The following is a 22,832-nucleotide window of genomic DNA, read 5'->3' as shown; positions in this document are numbered from 1 at the left end:
TAGTGCTTGGAACAGTGTCTGGCACAAACTATGTGCTAACAAATACCACAATTATTATTATTACCGGTAAAAAACATGTTAAAATGGTCCCAACCTTCCTCACGAGTTTTCCAATTGTTTCCAGTTTACCTCCTGTGCTGCATTTCTTCACCTTCATCTGTACTGGGCAGAGTTCATAGTTCTAAGATATCTCAGTATTCATTGAGACCCAAACAGTATTTTCATACAGAGCACTTTGTCCTACCTCATAGTCACGGCTGCTGGTTACTAAGCAACCGAAGATCAGGGCTCTAAAACCTTGCAATTTCATTGTTCCACACTCACTACACCTGGGGACTTGGAAAAATCAAGCTCTAGTAATAGTGACTATCCAGATTTCATTCCAGAGAGCATTATTTTGTTTAAAAACTATCACACGGTTTCATCATTTACTGAGTCATTTGAATGGCTTTCATCTGTTATCTATAAATAGATTAATGAAAAAACCCAGCCCTTGATTTAAGCGAATACCTGAAAAATTAGATTCCACTGATAAAGCAGTTAATGCCAAGTCAAACAAAATGAACAATATACCCTAAGTAAGTTACAGTCAGGAAATTCTGATTCCAAGATTGAAATTGCACAAATTAGATGCCCAATCCCTTCTCAGGGGCACACCTGGAGAGTTTCCAGTACTCTACCAGTCTTGGCTAAGGGAGTGAGAGTCAAGCAGAGGCCTACCCATTCCATTCCTAGCTTGGCCAGTGGCTAGTGAATGGAAGGCAATCTGCTACAAGTCAAAACTCACCCATACTGGGCAGCAGTGGCATGGGAGAGAGTCAAGGGTGGAGACTCAAGTTTACTGTGTGGAAAGAGACAATGGTAAACCACGTAGTTTTTTTTAACCAAGAAAACTCTATGGATACACTACCAGAACGATTGCAGATGGAGAGCGGGAAATTCTGGGAGAGATGTGTCCGTTGTGTCACTATTAGTCGGCAACTACTAGATGGCATAAGACAAGACACCCAATAAACAATATTGGTTGATTGATTCACAAGATTTTGAAACCTATGTCATCCTTCTCACTGCTTGCTACAGTTATACTAGTTGCCAGTTTCAATTTCAGCCTAAGCGACTTCCACACCTTTCATTTCTACCTCCTGTTGACGGCACTACCATCCTTCCCGTCTTTCAAGCCCACAACCTTGGTGTCATCCTCGACTCCGCTCTCTCGTTCACCCCTCACATCCAAGCCGTCACCAAAACCTGCCAGTCTCAGCTCCGCAACATTGCCAAGATCCGCCCTTTCCTCTCCATCCAAACCGCTACTCTGCTTTTTCAAGCTCTCATCCTATCCCGTCTGGACTACTGTATCAGCCTCCTCTCCGATCTCCCATCCTCTTGCCTCTCCCCACTTCAATCCATACTTCATGCAGTTGCCCGGATTGTCTTTGTCCAGAAATGCTCTGGGCATGTTACTCCCCTCCTCAAAAATCTCCAGTGGCTACCAATCAACCTACGCATCAGGCAGAAACTCCTCACCCTAGGCTTCAAGGCTCTCCGTCACCTCGCCCCCTCCTACCTCACCTCCCCTCTCTCCTTCTACAGCCCAGCCCTCACCCTCTGCTGCTAATCTCCTCACTGTGCCTCGTTCTCGCCTGTCCCGCCGTCGACTCCCGGCCTACGTCATCCCCCTGGCCTGGAGTGCCCTCCCTCCCCACATCCACTAAGCTAGCTCTCTTCTTCCCTTCAAGGCCCTACTGAGAGCTCACCTTCTTCAGGAGGCCTTCCCAGACTGAGCCCCCTCCTTCTTCTCCCCCTCATCCCCCTCTCCATCCTCACCGTCTTACCTCCTTCCCTTCCCCACAGCACCTGTATATATGTATATGTATGTACGTATTTATTAGAGAAGCAGCGTGGCTCAGTGGAAAGAGCCTGGGCTTTGGAGTCAGAGGTCATGGGTTCAAATCCCGGCTCCGCCAATTGTCAGCTGTGTGACTTGGGCAAGTCACTTAACTTCTCTATGCCTCAGTTACCTCATCTGTAAAATGCGGATTAATAATAATAATGGCATTTGTTAAGCGCTTACTATGTGCAGAGCACTGTTCTAAGCGCTGGGGGTGGATACACGGTGATCAAGTTGTCCCACATGGGGCTCACAGTCTTAATCCCCATTTTACAGATGAGGTAACTGAGGCTCAGAGAAGTTGAGTGACTTGCCTAAGGTCACACAGCAGACATGCGGCAGAGCGGGGATTCGAACCCATGACCTCTGACTCCAAAGCCCGTGCCCTTCTCCGCTGAGCCACGCTGTGAGCCCCACATGGGACAACCTAATCACCTTGTATCCCCCCAGCGTTTAGAACAGTGCTTTGCACATAGTAAGTGCTTAATAAATGCCATTATTATTATTATTATTATTCATCGTCTGCTCTGATGCTTCACTGGTGATCCAGCAGCTCCCCAGCTGTCTGCTCCCCCATGCTTCTCAACTCTGCCGAAGCAGCATGGTCTAGTGGGAAGAGCACAGGCCTGGGAGTCAGCGGACCTGAGTTCTAATTTTCACTTTCCCACTTGCCTGCTGTGTAACTCTGGGGAAGTGATAACTTCTCTGTTCCTCAGTTACCACATGTGTAAAATGGAGATTTAATGCCCATTCTCCCTCCTTCTTAAGTCATCATGCCCCAATTGGTCTCCGTATCCGAACAACCTTCTCTTGAAACACAAATCAGTGTGCTCAACACAGCCCTCTCCACTGAACTCAACTCCCTCAATCCCCTGTACCTCTGTCGATCTCATACCACCCACCCACAACTCTGGATTATGTCCACATTCCACTTCCTCCACTCCTGTGCATGAGCTGTGGAATACTGATGGTGGAAATCCATCCACCAAGCTAACCTCATTCATCCAAAGTTCATCCTTGCCTGCTTAAATTCTGCCCTCTCCTCTGCCTGACAATACTTCTGCATCCTCATTGACTCCCATACCCATTACCCCTGCCAGCTGTTCCAGATGAGAAGCTGCGTGGCTCAGTGGAAAGAGCCCGGGCTTTGGAGTCAGAGGTCATGGGTTCAAATTCCGTCTCTGCCAATTGTCAGCTGTGTGACTTTGGGCAAGTCACTTCACTTCTCTGGGCCTCAGTTCCCTCATCTGAAAAATGGGGATTAAGACTGTGACCCCCCCGTGGGACAATCTTATCACCTTGTAGCCTCCCTAGCGCTTAGAACAGTGCTTTGCACATAGTAAGCGCTTAATAAATGCCATTATTATTATTATTATTACGTTTAACTCCCTCCTCAAACCTACTGTCCCCCTACCATCTTTTTCCCTTGTGACCTGGCCACATTTTTTATTGATAAAGTACATAGACAGCCATTCCTTTGGAGAACTGACTGACTTCCATGGCTTCGACGGCCGTCTTTATGTGGATGATTTCCAAATTTACCCCTCCAGCCCCAGCTTCTCTCCTTCTCCGCAGTCTGGCATTTCTTCTTGCTTTCAGGACATCTCTATCTGGATGTCCTGCCAACACTCCAAACTTAACATGTCCAAAACAGAGTTCTGGGCTCCCACTGACTTTCCCATCACTGTAGACAGTACCACCATCCTCCCTGTCTCGCAAGCCAGTATCCTTGTCATTTTTCTCGGGTCATCTCTCTTATTCATTCATTCATTCAATCGTATTTATTGAGTGTTTACTGTGTACAGAGCACTGTACTAAGTGCTTGGGAAGTACAAGTTGGCAACATCTAGAGACGGTCCCTACCCAAAAGTGGGCTCACAGTCTAGAAGGGGGAGACGTAGACAACAAAACAAAACATATTAACAAAGTAAAATAAATAGAATAAATATGCACAAGTAAAATAAATAGAGTAATAATTACGTACAAACATGTATACATATATACAGGTGCTGTGGGGAGGGGAAGGAGGTAAGGTGAGGGGGTGGGGAGGGGGGAGAGGAAGGAAGGGGCTCAGCCTGGAAAGGCCTCCTGGAGGAGGTGAGCTCTCAGTAGGGCTTTGAAGGGAGGAAGACAGCTAGCCTGGCGGATGTGCAGAGGGAAGGCATTCCAGGCCAGGGGGAGGACGTGGGCCGGGGGTCGACCGCGGGACAGGTGAGAACGAGGCACAGTGAGGAGATTAGCAGCAGAGGAGCGGAGGGTGCGGGCTGGGCTGTAGAAGGAGAGAAAGGAGGTGAGGTAGGAGGGGGCGAGGTGATGGAGAGCCTTGAAGCCCAGGGTGGGGAGTTTATTCAATCTTTCACTAAATCCTGTCGTTTCTACCTTCACAACATAGCTAAAATCAACCCTTTCCTCTTCATATAAACTGCTATTATGCTGATCCAAACGCTTATCCAGAGAAGCAGTGTGGCTTAGTGGCAAGAGCATGGGCTTGGGAGTCAGAGGACTTGGGTTCTAATTCTGCCTCTGCCACTCATCTGCGGTGTGACCTTGGGCAAGTCACTTCACTTCTCTGTGCTTCAGTTCCCTTATCTGTAAAATGGGGATAAAGACTGTGAGCCCCCCATGGGACAACCTCATCACCTTGTATCTGCCCCAGCACTTAGAACAGTGTAGTAAGTGCTTAACAAATACTATTATTATTATTATCATCATCCTTTGCTGCCTTGACTACTGCATCTGCCTCCTCGTTGACTTCCCTGCCTCTTCTCACCCCACTCCAATCCATACTTCACTCTGCTGCACGGATCATTTTTCTAAAAAAAAAAATTCAGTTCATGTTTCTTCACTCCTCAAGAACCTCCAGTGGTTGTGCTTTCATCTTTGCATCAAACCAGAAACTTCTTACTATCAACTTTAAAGGACTTAGCTTTCCCCCTATCTTTCCTCACAGATCTACTACAACAGTCCACACTCTTTGCTCCTCTAGTGCCAGCTTGCTGACTGTACCTCGATTTCATCTGCCTCACCACCGACTCCTCACCCATGTTCTGGAACTCCTTCTCATGCCATGTATGCCAGACCACCACTTTCCCCACCTTCAAAGCCTTATTAAGGCCACATCTCCTCCAAGAGGCCTTCCCTGATTAAGTCCTCCTTTATTCCATCTCCCTCTCCCTTCTTTGTCACCTTTGAACACTTGATATTCACCCCACCCTCATCCAAATAGCACTTGTGTACATATTTGCAGTTTCTTATATTAATTGCTTTCCCCCTCTCTAGACTGTAAGCTCCTTGTGGGCAGGAAACATGACTACCAACTCGATTATATTTCGCTCTCCAAAGTGCTTAGTACAGTGCTCTGCACACAGTAAACACTCACTAAATGCTACTGATTGATTGCTACAGGAGATTTTGAGTTCACAAATGGTCAGGTGATGCAGAGTTGCCAAAGTGGCAGCTGTGGGGATATACCCTGGGGAGAGTAGGTATTAATTTGGGAAGGCCTCCTGAAGGCAGTTTAATCAAAAGAGGTCTTTGAAGATGGGGAGAGCTGTGTTTTGAAATATTTAAAGCAGACAAGGTGGTCCAGTTAGCGCGTGGGTGGGTGAGTGAGGGCAAGGTGTTGGAGGTGGGAGAGGAGGGAATGAGACCTATTGAATTGGTTAGTTTGGAAGGAGTGAAAACTGTGAGATGAGGTCTAGTAGGAGAAGAAAGTGGGCAAATTGAAAGGAGAGAGAGGATTGAGTACCTTAAAGCCAGTGGTTACAAGTTTCTGCTTATTGTGAAGAAGAATAGGCAACCACTGGAATGTTTTGAGGAGTGGGGAGATGTGGGCAGAAGCATGTACTAGGAGAATTATCTGGGAGCAGTGTGGGGTATGGATAGAGAGGGTTGAGACTAGAGTCAGGGAGGTCAGTAGAGAGGCTAATGAATGCAGTAGTCAAGATGATTCCTCCTGGAAGCAGTGGTGATATTTTGGATGGAGAGGCAAGGGCAGATCCTGAAAATGTTGTGGAGGAAAAACCAACAGGATTTGGTAATAGAGTGAATGTAGGTATTAAAGGAGAGAGGGGAGTCAAGGAGAATGCCAAGGTTCTGGCCTTCAGAGAAAGAGAGGATATCATGCAAGAAGGATGGTGCTGTTTTCAACTGATCGTTGTCAGTAACACCATTGCTCCCTTATCAACTCCTACTCCTGTAAATCCCACAAACCTTTCCAGAACATCACCTTCCCCAAGTGCTACTCTGGCCACCTGTGCTTCTGACCCCATTCCCTCTCATCTCATGAAATCTCTCGCTCCATCCCTTCTCCCCTCCTTAACCTCCATCTTCAACCGCTCACTCTCCACTGGTTCCTTCCCCTCTGCCTTCAAACATGCCCATGTCTCTCCCATCCTAAAAAAACCCCTCTCTTGACCCCACCTCACCTTCTAGTTATCGCCCCATCTCCCTCCTACCATTCCTTTCCAAACTCCTTGAACGAGTTGTCTACACGTGCTGCCTCGAATTCCTCAACACCAACTCTCTCCTCGACCCCCTCCAGTCTGGCTTCCGTCCCCTACATTCCACGGAAACTGCCCTCTCAAAGGTCACCAATGACCTCCTGCTTGCCAAATCCAATGGCTCATACTCTGTCCTAATCCTCCTCGACCTCTCAGCTCCCTTCGACACTGTGGACCACCCCCTTCTCAACACGCTATCTGACCTTGGCTTCACAGACTTCATCCACTCCTGGTTCTCCTCTTATCTCTCTGGTCATTCATTCTCAGTCTCTTTTGCAGGCTCCTCCTCCCCCTCCCATCCCCTTACTGTGGGGGTTCCCCAAGGTTCAGTGCTTGGTCCCCTTCTGTTCTCAATCTACACGCACTCCCTTGGTGACCTCATTTGCTCCCGCGGCTTCAACTGTCATCTCTACACTGATGACACCCAGATCTACATCTCTGCCCCTGCTCTCTCCCCCTCTCTCCAGGCTCGCATCTCCTCCTGCCTTCAGGACATCTCCATCTGGATGTCTGCCCGCCACCTAAAACTCAACATGTCCAAGACTGAACTCCTTGTCTTCCGTCCCAAACCCTGCCCTCTCCCTGACTTTCCCATCTCTGTTGACAGCACTACCAACCTTCCCGTCTCACAAGACTGCAACCTTGGTGTCATCCTCGACTCCGCTCTCTCGTTCACCCCTCACATCCAAGCCGTCACCAAAACCTGCCGGTCACAGCTCTGCAACATTGCCAAGATCCGTCCTTTCCTCTCCATCCAACCCGCTACCCTTCTCGTTCAAGCTCTCATCCTATCCCGTCTGGACTACTGCATCAGCCTTCTCTCTGATCTCCCATCCTCGTGTCTCTCCCCACTTCAATCCATACTTCATGCTGCTGCCCAGATTGTCTTTGTCCAGAAACACTCTGGGCATGTTACTCCCCTCCTCAAAAATCTCCAGTGGCTACCAATCAATTTGCGCATCAGGCAGAAACTCCTCACCCTGGGCTTCAAGGCTGTCCATCACCTCGCCCCCTCCTACCTCACCTCCCTTCTCTCCTTCTCCAGCCCAGCCCGCACCCTCCGCTCCTCTGCCGCTAATCTCCTCACTGTACCTAGTTCTCGCCTGTCCCGCCATCGACCCCTGGCCCACGTCATCCCCCTGGCCTGGAATGCCCTCCCTCTGCCCATCCTCCAAACTAGCTCTCTTCCTCCCTTCAAGGCCCTACTGAGAGCTCACCTCCTCCAGGAGGCCTTCCCAGACTGAGCCCCTTCCTTCCTCTCCCCCTCGTCCCCCTCTCCATCCCCCCATCTTACCTCCTTCCCTTCCCCACAGCACCTGTATATATGTATATATGTTTGTACATATTTATTACTCTATTTATTTTACTTGTACATATCTATTCTATTTATTTTATTTTGTTAGTATGTTTGGTTTTGTTCTCTGTCTCCCCCTTTTAGACTGTGAGCCCACTGTTGGGTAGGGACTGTCTCTATATGTTGCCAACTTGTACTTCCCAAGCGCTTAGTACAGTGCTTTGCACACAGTAAGTGCTCAATAAATACTGATTGATTGATTGATTCCCCTTGTGGCCCCCTGAACCTCTCACTTTCTCCCTCTCTAAACACTGATGCTCTTGCCAAATACTTTGTTGGTAAAATAGAAACTATCAGGTGCGAACTTCTCTACCTCTTCTCCCCCAGTGCTCTCTTTTTTGCCCTATCTCCACTACCTCCTCCTTCCCAGATGATGCTCAAGAGGTGGTCTCAGCTGTTCTTAAATGCTATCTCCTCTCCCTATGCCTCACACTCCCTTCCCTTTTATCTTTTAAAAACACATTTTCTCCCCTCCTCTTCCTATCCTTTATGTCTGATTAGGTAATTGGGGTTATTTCCCTTGTTAGGGCTTCGACTTTAAGGAACTTTTTAAGTCTTAGATGTGGGTTTAATTTCACTGTGTACTGTTTATAGGTTTGCAAACTACCAAATGAGGAAACTATCAGAGAAAAAAAAACAGTTACTTCATAGTTATAAATGCCTTCATATTCTAAAATTTACTGACAATGAGATTTCATCCAAGTGAATGCTAAAGACAATCTCTTCCCCATTGCATATTTTGTATAAAGAGAGCAGACCCCTCATCTATCCTCTTGCTAAGTTGGGATGAGCAGTCATTCTTAAAGTATGTCCGGTTAGGCACCAACAATGTCTGCATTTTCAAAAACCGAAAGACCCAAATGGGCCCACCTGCTGATTTGAGACTTCAGACTGATGCTGAAAGATGAGAGAAAAAGGAAAGTTCCAAGGACAGTAATTTGAACACTTTATTTCTGTTCTTAGGACTAGGGGTGGCTTGGGCTGAGTCACCATTCATTCATTCATTTAATCATATGTATTTGAGCACATACTGTGTGCAGCGCACTGTACTAAGTGCTTGGAAGTACAATTCAGCAACAAATAGAGACAATCCCTACCCAGCAACGGGCTTACACTCTAGAAGGGGGAGACAGACAACAAAACAAAAGAAGTAGGCATCAGTAGCATCAATATAAATAATTAGAATTATAGATATATACACATCATTAATAAAATAAATAGAGTGATACATTTGTACATATATACACAAGTACTGTGGGGTGGGGAGGAGGGTAGAGCGGAGGGAGGGAACTGGGGCAATGGGGAGGGGAGGAAGAGCAGTGGAAAAGGGGGGCTTAGTCCACTCACCCTCACTCCACCCCCAGGTAACAAGTGTAGCCTGTAGCTCCTTAGATTGGGAGTCCTATATCGGACAGGGACGGTGTCCATTCTAACTATCTTGTATCTACCCCAGCGCTTAATACAGTGCGTGGCACAGAGTAAGTGCTTAACAAATATCAGTGTCATCTTCAGCAGCAGCAGAACAGAAAATCCTTGATTTTTGAACAGCAGGTATAGCTGGTCCATCACCCAGGTGCGGTTGTTGAAGGTGGTACTCGCGTCAGCTGTTACTAGACTCAAAGCTCACTAGGGGCAGGCAACTATCAGATAATTCTGTTGTATTATGATTTCCCAAGCACTTAGTACATTGCTATGCACAGAACAAGCCCTCAATAAATACCATTGGTTGATTGATTACTAAGGCCTGAGGCCTTTGCTTCTCGCTAAAACCAGCAGGCAGGGAGGAGGCAAATATATTATTTACTTTTAACTAATATTTGCTGAGTATCTACTTTATGCATAATCTTTTACCAGGGGCTTGGAAATATGCAAAGAAACCATATAGTAACCATTAGCTCTCTACCTCCCTTCAAAACCCTACTGAAAGCTCACCTCCTCCAGGAGGCCTTCCCAGACTAAACCCCTGTTTTCCTCTCCTCTTTCCCCTCCCCACAGCACTTGTATATATACATTTGTACGGATTTATTACTCTTACTTGTACATATTTACTATTCTATTTATTTTTTTAATGATGTGCATATAGCTTTAATTCTATTTGTTTTGATGATTTTGACACCTGTCTACATGTTTTGTTTTGTTGTCTGTCTCTCCCTTCTAGACTGTGAGCCCGTTGTTGGTTAGGGACCGTCTCTATACGTTGTTGAGTCGTACTTCCCAAGTGCTTATTACAGTGCCCTGCACACAGTAAGCGCTCAATAAATATGATTGAATGAATGAATGAATATAGATAGGAGCTAGTTCATCCCACAAGGTGTTTACAGTCTAGGGGGACGATAAACCCAGAAAAACACTAGCTTTTAAATGTCCCAACTAACCCTAATCTTCCATTCCCCCACCGCCCAGGCCAGAAACAGGCAAAACCCCTAAATGTTCTAAATGTTGAGGAATGTCTCTGTCCCTGAGCAGACTTGGGCACTGCAGTAGTGGATGGAATTCCATGGGGGACGGGGTGCTTGAGCTATTAATATTTAATTTAAATATTTAATATTTTGACAAGGGAAATATAATTTGTTACTATTATTATTAATATATTTGTTATGGGTTTACCCTGTGTCACACACTGTTTTAGATCCTGGGGTAGATACTCAATCCCTGTTCCATATAGGCCTCACAGTCCAAGTGGGAGGGAGAACAGTTATTGAATCCCAATTTTACAGATGAGGAAACTGAGGCAGAGAGCATTGAGTAATTTGCCCAGTGTCACACAGCAGGCAAGAGATGGAATAGGATTAGAACCCAGGTCCTTTGACTTCCAGGCCTACACTCTTCCCACTAGGCCACACTGCTCCATCCTTTGGTCCAAAGATTTAGGAACTTTGGGAAGACACTGAGGGGAAGGATACCAAAATCAAAGTAAAACTCCTGCGAAAGAAATGACCCCTTGGTTATATGCACATTTCCTCTTTATGCTTTCATTTGCACAATGTGAAGAGTTTTTCCCCCACTCATTTCCCATCTGCTAAAACAAACTCTAACCTCCATAGTCAAGGCAGGAACAATCAGCGGGGTGCCAGTCTGCTTTTCTGAGTGCCACACCAGCCATGCTGATGACTGCAATTCATCCTCAAAGCCCAGACCCTTCCTAGCCTGGACAGCTTGCTCAGTCTTTCTCCACAGCTCCCACCTGCCACGGCCTCCTTCCTCTCAGGCTAACCTGGGCTGGGCCCGGCTGGCTCCTAATTCCTCCCTGTTTTTTTTCTCCAGACATGCTTGATCCTATTATTTCTCATTGTCCTTTCCCTGCTTTTCTGCTTGCTCTTCAGTTTCTGGAACTATGTGCAGGTGTGGGAAAATGGTTGGCGTTGTCGTGCTGTGCCCCGGGCAGTTGGCAAATAACTCCGGAGAAGAGATTTTATTGAATATTCAGATGCTGGATTAGGACATGGAACAAATCATTGCCTGAGGCAGTGACCACTCTCCAAAAGCCCATTCTACTTCACTCCTCCTCAGCTGGGCTACTCTGCCTCTGTAATTGCCCCTTTGGGGAATGGCAATGCAATCATAGATTATCTGATCGGAAGAAGAGACTAAGTATGAGGCAGGAGGGCCCAGCTCTGGCTAAGGCGCTTATCAACTCTCTGGGAAGTTCACTGGTTACAGAGAGATCCTCTCTGAAACAACAGAACAGAAATGCAACCGAGGGAAGTGTTTCACCTAAGAAGGCTTCATGTGGGAGATAAGTTTTGAAAGAGGGAAGGGATCCAGTTTAGGAAAGAGAGAAGGGGAAGGGCCCTGGCTAGTGTGTGGTTTGGTGAGGAGATTTGCCCAGGCAGAGCAGAAGTGCTTACTATGGGTCAAGCACCATTCTAAGTGCTTGGGCAGCTATGAGATAATCAGGTGGGACACAATCCCTGTCCCATGAGGGGCTCACAGTCTTAATTCCCATTTTACAGATAAGGTAACTGAAGCACAGAGAAGTGAAGTGACTTGCCGAAGGTCGCACAGTAGACAAGTGGCAGAGCAGGGATTAGAACCCAGGTCCTTCTGACTCCCGCATCCATGCTCTATTAGGCCATGCTGCCGCAAATGTTGGAGACCAGGAGGCTTTGGTTCTGGGGTCACTTGCTGACAACTGCCTCCTGTGAATGGTGTCCCAGGGCTCCTACAAGAGACCCCCCCAATAAGGGAAAGAGACCCCCTAATGCCACGATATAATTACCAATCCAAGAATAAGACACCTCATCAAGAGGTGCACAGCAGTGCAGTTTACTGTCTCACTGCTACACTGGTGTAGGCATCAGTGGCCTCTGGCCCCTGAACTGAGCCCTCAGGGCATGCAGAGCATAGATTGTTGCCCCCAATCCCTCTTTTATTATATGCCAAGTACTATTCTAAGTGCTACCTTGAAGCGTAGATATAAGTTAGTCAGGTTGGACATAGTCCCTATCCCACATAGGGCTCACACTCTTAGCAGCAAGGTGCAGTGGATAGAGCACAGGCCTGGGAATCAGAAGGTCATAAATTCTCATCCTAACTCTGTCACTTGTCTGCTGTGTGACTTTGGGCAAGTTACTTCACTTCTCTGGGCCTCAGTTACCTCATCTGTAAAATGGGGATTGAGACTGTGAGCCCCATGTAGGACATGAACCGTGTCCAACCCGATTTGCTTGTATCTACCCCAGCGCTTAGTGCAGTGCCTGGCACATTATAAGCACTTAACAAATACATAATTATTATTATTGTTATTTTACCCCTTCCAACTCCCTTTGAGCCTCCGTGATTCCACCCCGAAGGTAAGCTTCCTTGCCTCTGATGTGACTCTGGGTGGTGTGGGGCATTCCTGAGGTGTGTCTACATATTTTGAGGTGCCCTCTGGTAGGGAGTCTGCCTGAAAAGTCCTTGAAAAAAGGTCATGGTCAATTCAGCTAGTATGACCTGTGTTTGAGGAGAGCTTCCCTAAAGACTGTAAACTCACTGTTGCCAGGGAGCTTGTCTACCAACTCTTTGTACCCTCCCAAGGGCTTAATACAGTGGTCTGAACATAGTAAATGCACAATAAATACCACTGATTGATTGATTGATTGGAGAAGGGATGGGGGAAGGTTTCCCTTCCCTTTCACTATTGCCATCATAAATAATCCTCCTAGTGGTGAGATTATCTAGTCTTGTTGCAGCCCTATTGTCCTTTCTCTATTGTGCTCCTAACTGCCCTAAATGCTCTAATTCCAACCTGCCAGTAATTGACTGCCTCACCTGGTCCTCCTGTTCCTCACTGTATCAATCAATCAATTAATCAACCAGTGGTATTTTCTGAGCGCTTATTATGTGCAGAGCCCAAGTACTTGGGAGAATATCATCATCATCATCATCAATCGTATTTATTGAGCGCTTACTATGTGCAGAGCACTGTACTAAGCGCTTGGGAAGTACAAATTGGCAACATATAGAGACAGTCCCTACCCAACAGTGGGCTCACAGTCTAAAAGGGGGAGACAGAGAACAAAACCAAACATACTAACAAAATAAAATGAATAGGATAGATATGTACAAGTAAAATAAATAAATAAATAAATAGAGTAATAAATATGTACAAACATATATACATATATACAGGTGCTGTAGGGAAGGGAAGGAGGTAAGATGGGGGGGATGGAGAGGGGGACGAGGGGGAGAGGAAGGAAGGGGCTCAGTCTGGGAAGGCCTCCAACAGAGTACAACAGAATTAGTGGATAATTCCCTGCCCATAATGAGTTTACAGTCTAGAGATGATTTTATAGTCTAGAGACAGTTTGAGTACCCCAGATATATCTATATCTATATAGGCTGCATGCCTGCCACCCCCCAATGCCAGCCTCCCTGCCAGTCACTACAGCTCTGGGTTTGGTCCAGGGAAGGGGTTTGTGATTTAAGGTAATTTAGTTTGGTTATGACATTTATCAATCAGATATCTGTATCAATCCCTGTGCTAAGCACTGGGGTTGATAGAACATTAGATACAGTTCCTGTCACACAAGGGGCAGGAAATTTAAGAGGAAGAGTGAGCAGGCATTTTAAGCCCATTTTACAGATGAGGAAATGGAGGCACAGAGAGGTTAGGTAACTTGTCCAAAATCACACAGCAAGTCATTGGCAAAGCTGGAATTAAAACTTGGGTCTTCTGACTCCCTGTCCCAGGCTCTTTCTCCTAAGTCATGCTGTCTATTGTCCCCATTTTGCAGCTGGTGAACCTGGGGCACTGAGGGTTTAAGTGATTGTCTCAAAAATCACCCAAGCAGGCAAGTTGCAGAACTGGAATGCAAACTCTGTTATAGTATACTCTCCCAACTTCTTAGTACAGTGCTCTGCACACAGTAAGCTCTCAATAAGTACCATTGATTGAGTGATCTTCTGACTCTTAGGACCACCACCCCACCTTTAAAAGGAAAGAGCACAGGCCTGGAAGTCAGGGGATTTGGGTTCTAGTCCCAGTTCTGCCACTTGCCTGCTGTGTAACATTGGGCAAACAACTGAACTTCTCTGGGCCTCAGTTTATTTATCTGTAAAATGGGGATTAAATACCTGGTCTCTCTCTCCTCTTGATTGTGGGGTAAGGACTTGTGAGGGATAGAAGAGGGAACAGGGGAGGGGGCTTAACTCCACCATACCCCTCATCCCCACTTTCACCCTCTCATTAATTCAATCATAGTTTTTGAGTGCTTACTATGTGCAGAGCACTGTACTAAGTGCTTGGGAAGTACAAATCAGCAACATATAGAGACAGTCCATACCCAACAACGGGTTCACAGTCTAGAAAGGTCTCACAGTCACACTCATTCTTCTTAAGCAGGGAATGTGTCTTCCAGTTCTATAATATTGTATTCCCCTAAGGGCTTAGTATAGTGTGCACACAGTGAGCGCTCAAATACAATTGATGATTGATCTCTTATGCCTGCCTTCAAAATCTAATTCCTTTACCCGTGACCCCATTGTTTTCAACTTCTCAGAAGACTTGTGCCCACTCTTCTTCCCTCCCTGACTGCCACCTTCAACTGCTCACTCTCTAATGGTATCTTTCTCTCTGTTTCACCCTTAACCTTTGATTTCCAACCTTCTTTCACCCCCACCCTCTGCCCCATGGCTCTCATGTACATATCTGTAATTTTTTATTTATATTAATGTCAGTCTTCCCCCGTAATCTCCTTATGGGCAGGGAACATGCCTACCAACTCTGTTACATTGTAAGCTCCCAAGTGCTTAGTACAGTGCTCTGTGTACAGTAAGAACCCAATAAATGCCATTGATTGACTGATTGCCTTCAAATATGCTCACATCTGCTTTATGTTAAAAAAATCCTTATTTGGATCCCACTGAATCCTCCTGCTATCGCCCAGTTTCCCTCTTCCTACTCCTGTCCAAATTCCTAGAATAGATTGTATACACTGGCTGCCTGCACTTCCTGGTCTCTACAATGCACCTTCCATCTTTTGTAATCCACTGAGACTCTCTGACATCATCACAAGCCTCCTCCTTGGCAAGTCTGATGGACTACCTCTTAATCCTCCTCCACCTCTTAATGATAGCATTTATTAAGCACTTACTATGTGCAAAGCACTGTTCTAAGCACTGGGGAGGTTACAAGATGATCAGGTTGTCCCACGGGGGGCTCACAGTCTTAATCCCCATTTTACAGATGAGGTAACTGAGGCCCAGAGAAGTTAAGTGACTTGCCCAAAGTCACACAGCTGGCTATTGGCAGAGCCGGGATTTGAACCCACAACCTCTGACTCCAAAGCCCGGGCTCTTTTCACTGAGCCATGCTGCCTCTTGTCTGCTTTCACCAGTGTGGACCACTCCCTTCTACTGGAATCACTATCTAACCTTCAATTTACTACTGCAGATATCCCTTGGTTTTCTCTTACATCTCTGAATGCTCTTTCTTAGTCTCTTTCATCAATCAATCAGTGGTATTTATTGAGCACTTACTTTATGCAGTGCACTGTACTAAGCACTTGGCCACCTACTTTATTGAGAAACTTGACACTATCAGGTGTGAACTCCCTAAAATCTCCACTGACCATTCCCATTCCCTCCCTCTTCCTTCCTGCCCCTTCTTCAACTCTCCCATCTTTCCCAGCAGTATCTCTAAAGCAGATCTGCTGCCTTCTCTCAAAATCCACTCCCTCTACCTGAACACCTGACCCCATTCCTTTGCACCTTATCAAAACACTTGCCCCATCTCTTCTCCCCTCCCTGACTGCCATCTTCAACTGTTCGCTCTCCAATGGCTTCTTCCTCACTGCTTTCAAACATGCTCATGTGTTCTCTATCCTTAAAAAAACCCTTGTCCTCCCGGCTCCTTCCAGTTATGCAATTATCAACCCATCTCCCTCCTACCATTCCTTTCCAAACTCTTTGAGCATGTTGTCTACATCCGATGTCTCAAGTTCCTCTCTTCTAATTCTCTCCTTGACCCCCTCCAATCTGGCTTCCTTCCCCTTCACTCCACAGAACCACCCTCTCAAGGGTTACAATTGATCTTAATCTTGCCAGCCTCTATGCCATCCTAGTCCTCCTTGACCTCTCAGCTGCCTTTGACACGGAGACCACCCCCATCTCCTGGAAACATTATCTAACCTCAGCTTCACTGACACTGTCTTCTGGTTCTCCTATCTTTCTGGTTGCTCATTCTCAGTCTCTATTGTGGTCTCCACTTCTGCCACCCACCCCCCAAACTGTGGGGGTCTCTCAAGGTTCAATTCTGTGTCCTCTTCTATTCTCCATCTACTCTCACTCTCTTGGAGAACTCATTGCTTACATTATTTCAACTACCACCTCTATGTGGATGATACTCAACTCTACATTTTCAGCCCTGGTCTCTCTGCAGTCTCGCCTTTCCTCCCTCCTTCAAGACATCTCTACTAGGATGTCCTCCCGTCACCTCAAACTTAATAACAGAACTCCTTATCTTCCCACCCAAACACTGTCCTCCCCCTGACATTCACATCACTTTGGATGGCACCACCATCCTTCCTGTTTCACAAGACTGTAACCTTCGCGTCATCCTTGACTCCTCGTTCTCATTCATCCCACATATTCAATCCATCACTAGATCATGTCAGTTCGACCTTCACAATGTTGCTAAAATCCACCCTTTCCACTCCATCCAAACTGCTACCACGTTAATACAGGCACTTACCCTATCCCATCTTGATTACTTTATCAGTCTCCTTGCTGACCTCCCAGCCTCCTGTCTTTCCCCATTCTAGTCCGTACTTCACTCTGCTGCCCAGATCATTTTTCTACAAAAAAGTTCAGGCCGCATTGCCCCGCTCCTCAAGAAACTCCAGTGGTTGCCTAACCACCTCCGCATCAAACAGAAACTCCTCACCATTGGCTTTAAAGTACTCAATCACTTTGCCCCCTCCTATCTCACCTCATTACTCTCCTATTACAACCCAGGCCACACACTTTGCTCCTTTAATGCTAACCTTCTCACTGTACTCAACCTCTTCTATCTCACTGTCGACTTCTCACCCCTTTCCTGCCTCTGGCCTGGAATTCCCTCTCTTCTCATATCCAACAGACAATTACTCTCCCCCTCTTTAAAGCCTTATTGAAAACACATTTTCTCCAAAAGCCTTCCCTGACTAAGCCCTCTTTTCCTTTTCTTCTACTCCCTTCTGTGCTCCCTTTATTCATCCCTCCTCCAACCCCCACAGCACTTATATACATATCTGTCATTTATTTATTTATATTAATGTCTGTCTCCCCCGCTGGACCATAAATTCATTGTGGGCAGGGGATGTGTCTGTCTCTGGCCTGGAATGCCCTCTCTTCTCATATCCAACAGACAATTACTCTCCCCCCCTTTAAAGCCTTCAAAAAGCCTTCCCTGACTAAGCCCTCTTTTCTTCTACTCCCTTCTGCCCTTCTGTGCTCCCTTTATTCATCCCTCCTCCCAACCCCCACAGCACTTATGTACATATCTGTACATATCTGTACAAATCCATATTACTCCCTCACAGAGATCTCCGCTCTCTTTACCCCATCCATCTTTCTGAGCGCCTCACACCCCACCTCGCCTCCCTCTCCTCTCTACCCAACCTTGATGATCAGATTGCTGCTCTCAACTCTACCCTTTCTACTCAGCTAGACTCACTCGCTCCCCTTTCCCTTCAATGCTCTTGTACCACTAACCCACAGCCCTGGATCACTGCCACTGTCCGCCTCCTTCGCTCTTATGCTCGAGCTGCCAAATGCTGCTGGCGAAAGTCTAAACACCATGCCAACCTCGTTCACTTCAAGTTTATCCTTTCCTGCCTTAACTCAGCCCTCTCCTCTGCCAGACAAAACTATTTCTCCTCCTTTATTGACACCCATGCCCATCATCCCCATCAGCTCTTCCATACATTCAACTCCCTTCTCAGGCCCCCTGTTCCTCCCCCTCCTCCTTCCCTCACCCCCAACGATCTGGCCTCCTACTTCATTAATAAAATTAAATCCATCAGGTCTGACCTCCCCAAAGTCACTCCCCGCCCCTTCTCCAACCCCCGGGCTCTCAACCCTCTCTGCTACTCTCCCATCCTTCCCAGCAGTATCCTCAGAGGAGCTCTCCTCCCTCCTCTCAAGTGCTACTCTGGCCACCTGTGCTTCTGACCCCATTCCCTCTCATCTCATGAAATCTCTTGCTCCGTCCCTTCTCCCCTCCTTAACCTCCATCTTCAACCGCTCACTCTCCACTGGTTCCTTCCCCTCTGCCTTCAAACATGCCCATGTCTCTCCCATCCTAAAAAAACCCTCTCTTGACCCCACCTCACCTTCTAGTTATCGCCCCATCTCCCTCCTACCATTCCTTTCCAAACTCCTTGAACGAGTCGTCTACACATGCTGCCTCGAATTTCTCAACACCAACTCTCTCCTCGACCCCCTCCAGTCTGGATTCTGTCCCCTACATTCCACGGAAACTGCCCTCTCAAAGGTCACCAATGACCTCCTGCTTGCCAAATCCAATGGCTCATACTCTGTCCTAATCCTCCTCGACACCTCAGCTGCCTTCGACACTGTGGACCACCCCCTTCTCCTCAACACATTATCCAACCTTGGCTTCACAGACTCCATCCTCTTCTGGTTCTCCTCTTATCTCTCTGGTCATTCATTCTCAGTCTCTTTTGCAAGCTCCTCCTCCCCCTCCCATCCCCTTACTATGGGGGTTCCTCAAGGTTCAGTTCTTGGTCCCCTTCTGTTCTCGATCTACACTCACTCCCTTGGTGACTTCATTCACTCCCACGGCTTCAACTATTATCTCTACGCTGATGACACCCAAATCTACATCCTGCCCCTGCTCTCTCTCTCCCTCCCTCCAGGCTCACATCTCCTCCTGCCTTCAGGACATCTCCATCTGGATGTCTGCCCGCCCCCCAAAACTCAACATGTCCAAGACTGAACTCCTTGTCTTCCCTCCCAAACCCTGCCCTCTCCCTGACTTTCCCATCACTGTTGACGGCACTACCATCCTTCCCGTCTCACAAGCCCACGAATTTGGTGTCATCCTCGATGATTCCACTCTCTTGTTCACCCCTCACATCCAAGCCGTCACCGAAACCTGCCGGTCTCAGCTCCGCAACATTGCCAAGATCTGCCTTTCCTCTCCATCCAAACCGCTACCCTGCTCGTTCAAGCTCTCATCCTATCTCGTCTGGACTACTGTATCATCCTCCTCTCCAATCTCCCATCCTCTTGTCTCTCCCCACTTCAATCCATACTTCATACCGCTGCCCAGATTGTCTTTGTCCAGGAACGCTCTGGACATGTTACTCCCCTCCTCAAAATCTCCAATCAACCTATGCATCAGGCAGAAACTCCTCACCCTGGGCTTCAAGGCTCTCCATCACCTCGCCCCCTCCTACCTCACCTCCCTTCTCTCCTTCTCCAGCCCACCCCGCACCCTCCTCTCCTCTGCCGCTAATCTCCTCGCTGTGCCTCGTTCTCGCCTGTCCCGCCGTCGACCCCCGGCCCATGTCATCACCCTGGCCTGGAATGCCCTCCCTTCCCACATTCGCCAAGCTAGCTCTCTTCCTCCCTTCAAGGCCTTACTGAGAGCTCACCTCCTCCAGGAGGCCTTCCCAGACTGAGCCCCCTCCTTCCTCTCCCCCTCCTCTCCCTCTCCATCCCCCCGCCTTACCTCCTTCCCTTCCCCACAGCACCTGTATATATGTATATATGTTTGTATGTATTTATTACTCTATTGATTTATTTATTTTACTTGTACATATTTATTCTATTTATTTTATTTTGTTAATATGTTTTGTTTTGTTCTCTGTCTCCCCCTTCTAGACTGTGAGCCCAATGTTGGGTAGGGACCATCTCTATATGTTGCCAACTTGTACTTCCCAAGCGCTTAGTACAGTGCTCTGCATACAGTAAGTGCTCAATAAATACAATTGATTGATTGATCTGTCATTTATTTATTTATATTAATGTCTGTCTCCCCTGCTGGACCATAAACTCACTGTGGGAAGGGGATGTGTCTGTTACATTGTATTCTCCCAAGTGCTTAATATAGTATTCTGTACACAGTAAGCACGATTGACTGACTTACAGACTGGTTAACATATCTTCTAAATCAATCAATTAATCAATGGTATTGATTGAGCAGTTGCTGTACTAAGTGCTTGGAGAGTACAATACAAGAGAGGTGGTAGACACGGTCCCTTCCCAAAAGGAGCTTACGGTCTAGAGGGGGAGGCAGACATTAAAATAAATTCTGGAAATGTACATAAATGCTGTGGGGCTGAGCGTAGGGTGAACAACAAGTGCTTAAAGGGTACAGATCCAAATGCATAGGTGACACAGAAGGGAGAGGGAATAGGAGACATGAGGGCTTCACTGGGGAAGGCCTGTAGGAGGAAAGGTGACTTTAATAAGGTTTTGAAGATGGGGAGAGTGGCAGTCTGTTGGATATAAAGGGGGAGGGAATTCCAGGCCAGAGGGAGAACATGGGCAAAGGGGTTGACAGCAGGATAGAAGAAATTGAGGTACAGTGAGTAGGTTGGCATTTGAAGAGTGAAGTGATTGGTTCAGTGATTCCGGTCTTTCTGAGAAGCTATAGTCTAGTCCCCAGGAGATCTGCACAGGCTTTTTATCATGTTGCTTAGAAACCATTGGTCTTAGATGGTTGATTTAAACCTGCTTGAATGCAGAAACCTGGACTGAACACTTGAGATCCTCTCAGGGCCTCTTGCATGTCTTGGATTTTGCCACTGAATAACCTTTTTCGAAGAAGAAGTAGGTTGGAGATAGCAATATCAGGAATCCATACAGTTGTATTTAATAATAATAATGACATTTATTAAGCGCTTCCTATGTGCAAAGCACTGTTCTAAGCGCTGGGGAGTTTACAAGGGGATCAGGTTGTCTCACACGGGGCTCACAGTCTTAATCCCCATTTTACAGATGAGGGAACTGAGGCCCAGAGAAGTTAAGTGACTTGCCCAAAGTCACACAGCCGACAAGTGGCGGAGCCGGAATTTCAACCCATGACCTCTGACTCCAAAGCCCGGGCTCTTTCCACTGAGCCATGCTGCTTCCCTTACTTACAGTGCTTACTGTGTGCAGAGCACTTTACTAAGCACTTGGAAGAGTACAATACAACAATAAACAGACACATTCCCTGCCCACAACGAATTTACAGTCTAGAGGTGGGGAGACAGACATCAATACAACTAAATAAATTACAGATATGAACAAGCAGTGTTGCTTAATGGAAAGAGCATGGGCTTGGGTGTCAGAGATTGTGGGTTCTAATCCCGCCTCTGCCACTTGTCAGCTCTGTGACTTTGGTCAAGTCACTTAACTTCTCTGTGCCTCACTTACCTCATCTGTAAAATGGGAATTAAGACTGTGAGCCCCACGAGGGACAACTTGATTACCTTGTGTCTACCCTAGCGCTTAGAACAGTACTTGGCACATAGTAAGTGCTTAACAAATATCATCATTAATTAGTAAGTGCTGTGGGGCTGCGAGGGAGAATCAATCAATCAATCAATCAATCGTATTTATTGAGCACTTACTGTGTGCAGAGCACTGGACTAAGCGCTTGGGAAGTACAAGTTGGCAACATATAGAGACGGTCCCTACGCAACAGTGGGCTCACAGTCGAGAAGAACAAAGACAGCAAGTCAGGCCGACGCAGAAGGAGATGGGAGAAGAGGAAAGGGGGGCTTTGTCAGGGAAGGCATTTTGGAGGAGATGTGCCTTCATTAAGGCTTTGAAGTCAGGGAGAGTAATTCTCTGTTGGAATTGAGGAGGGAGGGCGTTCTAGGTCAGAGGCAGGACTTGGGATAGGCGTTGGTGGTGAGATTGAGGCACAGTGAGAAGGTTAGCACTAGAGGAGGAAAATGGGTAGGCTGGGTTGTAGAAGGAGAGTGGTGAGGTAGGAGGAGGCAAGGTGGCGGACTGCTTTAAAGCCAATGGTGAGGAGTTTTTGTTTGATGCGGAGGTGGATGAGCATCCACTGGAGTGTTTTGAGGAGTGGAGTGACATGTCCTAAACGTTTCTGTAGAAAAATGATCTGGACAGCAGAGTGAAATATGGATTGGAGTGGGGAGAGACAGGAGACTGGGAGGTCAGCAAGGAGGCTGATGCAGTCATCCAGGTGTGATAGGATTAGTGATTGTATTAACGTAGTAGCAGTTTGGATGGAGAGGAAAGGGCGGTTTTTAGCTATGTTGTGAAGGTGGGATGGACAGGATTTGGTGATGAATTGAATATGTGTGTTGAGTGGCAGAAAAGAGTCAAGAAGTAGTAGAGGTATTAAAAACAGGTGTTTGCTTCTTTAAATCTAAAAATCTAAATCTTAAAATGTTCATAGAAAGAAGCAGTGTGGCAAAGTGGGTTCTAATCCCGGCTTTACCATTTGCCTGCTGGGAGACCTTAGACAAGTCACAGACTTATCTGTGCCTCAGTTCCCTCATTTGTAAAATGGGGATTACATACCTACTTATACTGTGAACCTCATGTGGGACAGGGACACAGTCCATCCTAATGATTGTATATCTACTCCAGTGCTTAGTACAGTGCTTGGACCATAGTAAGTGCTTATCAAATACCA

The 22,832-nt window shown here is 46.8% G+C and overlaps 1 protein-coding gene and 1 non-coding gene across 2 annotated transcripts in view; both read left to right on the top strand.

The window, feature by feature from the left end:
* The window catches only part of DNER (delta/notch like EGF repeat containing), a 218,869-nt gene that overhangs the window by 57,280 nt on the left and 138,757 nt on the right, over positions 1–22,832 (top strand). The window lies entirely within an intron of this gene.
* On the top strand, positions 640–777 carry LOC119937282. The gene has a single exon (XR_005453967.1). It is a non-coding gene; the product is annotated as a small nucleolar RNA SNORA7 (small nucleolar RNA).

This window comes from Tachyglossus aculeatus, chromosome 1 (genome assembly GCF_015852505.1).
Source record: "Tachyglossus aculeatus isolate mTacAcu1 chromosome 1, mTacAcu1.pri, whole genome shotgun sequence".
Lineage (NCBI taxonomy): Eukaryota > Metazoa > Chordata > Mammalia > Monotremata > Tachyglossidae > Tachyglossus > Tachyglossus aculeatus.
Note: the sequence above shows the minus strand (reverse complement) of the source record. Positions and strands in the feature narration are given on the sequence as shown.